Genomic DNA, 3,686 nt, shown 5'->3' with positions numbered 1-3,686 from the left:
TGGAGAAAACTTTCAGGGTTGCTAATTAATTTTATTTATGGAATATTGATTGTAGAGAAATTACAAGAATATTCGTTTATGTATTTGTAATTTGATTAAATTCATCATCAAAAGTTTTTCTCTAATAAAACTGTTACCACCGAAATAACGCTGATTTAGAGAAATTTTAATACTTTAACCTTTATTATATTAAAGAAAGAAAGAATTAGTAATTAAAATTAATATCATTAAAAAATTATAACGCTGTTATATTAGAGATTAATGATGGTATTAGAAACAAGAAGCGCTTAAGTTGATGACAGATTTGTGAACAAAGTTACTATGCGAGTTATAAATCATTATAATTGGCATTTGGGTAACTGGAAGAGTGCACACACAAACTTGCAATATGATATTAGTTTCCACGAAAATATTAACAACTCTAACGGAATATGGAAAAGATATTATCAATCTTGTAACTAAAAAAAAAAGTCTTCCTTCTATACTTTGTCATTTTATCTAAAAATAGACCTATATTTCACTAAAAAAATGGGTTTTCTCGGTTTTTTTTTAAAGTCTACTTTCATAAATAGCCTCCAGAAAATATACCATGTACAGTACAGTACAGTACATTTGCAACAAAGATTATTCTCTCAAACTAATTTTTCCTCCTTCTTTATTTTCTATGCGTAGAAAAATATCTTTATAATTATTATAATTTACTTTTTTATATAAATATATATATTTTTTAACTGAAAGTTATTTTAAAATTCGATAATTTTTATGAATATATGCAATTTTATACTAATAAATATTTATCGTGGCTTAAATACTCTCATTTAATTCGTCTTCGGATAGAAAAATAACCAAGAAACTAATTCTAAAAGACTTACGAACAATTTTATTACGTTTATAAAATGTAAAACACATTTTAAATTCATATTTTTAACACTTAAACGTACACACAAAACGATTATATCTGTATTAAATTCTACTTAAATATGCACGAAAACTCGCCAGAAAAAAAGACAAAATACTTCGTAAATCTGATATAATTTTTTATGTTATGTATAAAAAAATGTTTTGTATACTTTATAATTGGCGTTTTACATAATAATATAAACATAGATCTTAGTCACTAACGTTAAAATAACTTTCTGCTTCCTCTCATTAACCGATACATTGAATAACACGAAGTATTTATTCTGTATCTTAATTAATTACGTGTTTACTTTAATGCACAATATACAATTGATCTATTCCAGTGCTACTACTATTTTATTTTTATTTTTTTATTATCTGATGATATTGTATAATTGGTCTTTGTGACGTGAATCGCATGTTCGCACGCTATATTTTAATTCGTCATTAACTCGTGGGTGTGTTCAAAAATCTGACTTTTTTAAATATTCAAAACACGAAATACGAACCTTCTTCAAATATCCTGAATATATATATATATATATATTCAACTGTTTTTATCTTCGTTTATATATAAACGAATTTAAGAAAATCTGAAAAAAGTTTATTCCTAAATCTTATTATTGTTTTTTATTGTTTTACTGTAAAGTTAAATAATGTAACTAAACAATAATATACTGTGTTTTTGTGAATTCTTTAATATTTTCATATAGGATCATATTTATGAGGGTATAAATTGAGAATTCTACTAGAAAGTTTACAGTTTATTTAGCTATGTAATGTTTTGAAAAACTATTTCTCAATTAAATTCAGAATTGAAAATATAGATGAAGTTATGAAGTAAAATATACAGTTTATTCTTCCATCTTGCTGATTGTAGATTTGATTATCTACAAAGTGTACAATATAAATAATTTTTATTCTTTTGCTGACTATAAAAACTGAGTTTAAAAACTTTTGTAGTAATACAGTAGAGCATTGATTATCCGAATACCAATCAACTGAAACATCGGTTAACGAAATGCGCTACACATGGCAAATTCAAATTTTTGCTAGTGCTGTGGCATTGCAGCACTTTCCCCTCCCTGCCAACCCAAACTGTATGCCTACTTTAATGTACTACTTTATGTAAGGTATGTATTTGTAAGACATGTGATACAAATTATATACGATACAGTTTTGTATTTAATATATTTTTCATAACTGATCAATTATCCAAACAACCCCAGTCCTGAATTGTTTCAGATAATCAATTCTCTACTGTAGTATATTTTAGTATAATATTGGGTTGTTCAGAAAGTAAGTTCGTTTTTTTCCGTGGAAAAAAAAACAATATTTTTATAATAAATAAATATTTTATTGAATTATATATCAACCATTTTGGTCAAATACTTGTCACCGTTTCTGGTCGTAGCATTATTTTACATTCATAAAAGTTTTGATTGTTGCTTACAAAAAACTGATCCAAGTGATTTTTGGCATTGTCATTTCAAGTAAATATCTTAGTTAAAAAAAAATTTGTATAGACTGGAACAAGTAATAATCCGAGTGTGCTGGATCTGGCAAATATGGTTGGTGTGATAGCATGTCCCCTCTAAGTTATAACAGTTTCTGAGGAGTTACCAAACTTGTGTGAAATTTGACATTATCATGGTAAAACACTACACCTGTTTTGTTGATCAATTCTGGTCGCCTTTTCTGTTTGATGATATTACTCAATTTGTTTACTCGATGGCAGTACACTTTCGAATTAATTGTTAAATTATCTGGTATAAGCTCCAAAAAGAAGTTCCTTAAAATCCCACCAAAGAGATCATCTCTCTTTAAGAACATGTGGAACCCATATATCAAGCTTTGAAACGAAACCAATTTGTTTCAAGGAATCATAAACGGTTCTATTTGACAAATTTAATTTCTTAGTGATTTCACATGTTGTTATTCGGCAGTTTGCTTCAATCAGTACCTTTTATTTTGTTTTCATTCGCTTCAACTGGCCATCCAGAACGTGGTGCATCTTCAATATTGAAATTGCCAGAACAAAATTTTGTAAACCAGTTTTGGCACTATCATTTTGTCAATGCATCTTCTCTATACACATCACACAATTTTTTCTCGCTTGAAGAGTAGTCTTACCTTTTTGGTAATAAAAGAGCAAAATATGTCGAAAATGCTGCTTTCAATCTTCCATATTTGATGGGACACAAAAAATAAACAATTGCACACTCAAACAAAATTTTTTACAAATAAACCTTAAAATGTTAACTGTCAAAATATATAATGATAATACGGTTTAGAATGAAAATGGCGGGAAAAATACGGCTAATCTGTCTAGTGGTAAAAAAAACTAACTTACTTTCCAAACAACGTAATAGAACTTTTTCAATGAGTACAGTAAAATTGTGAATTTATTTTACAATCACATTAAGTGTGTTGGTAATACTAAAGAAAAAGAATCATTACAAATATCTTATATCTGACTAATTTGAAATTATAAATTTTTGAAGTTACTTTTTTATTTTCGCTGTTGGATTATATGTTTAAGATGCCAAAAGCTATCAATAATTAATAAAATATTTTGATAGTTCTTTTTACTTCTATGGCCTCACTATTTTATATTTCTGTGTATATACAGTCTACTTGGACCTTGTTTATTAAATTAATAGGACTTATTATACTGGTGTAGTTTCTGATTAGCAAAGAGTGATCTTAGTCAAAAGTTAAAACAAAATATCAAACAGGTAAAAATAAAGATATTTTGTTTTGACTTTTGACTAAGATCATAAAGT

The sequence above is a fragment of the Centruroides sculpturatus genome, unplaced genomic scaffold (genome assembly GCF_000671375.1).
Source record: "Centruroides sculpturatus isolate CEXI.00-Female unplaced genomic scaffold, Cexi_2.0 scaffold259, whole genome shotgun sequence".
In the NCBI taxonomy this organism is placed as follows: domain Eukaryota; kingdom Metazoa; phylum Arthropoda; class Arachnida; order Scorpiones; family Buthidae; genus Centruroides; species Centruroides sculpturatus.
Note: the sequence above shows the minus strand (reverse complement) of the source record.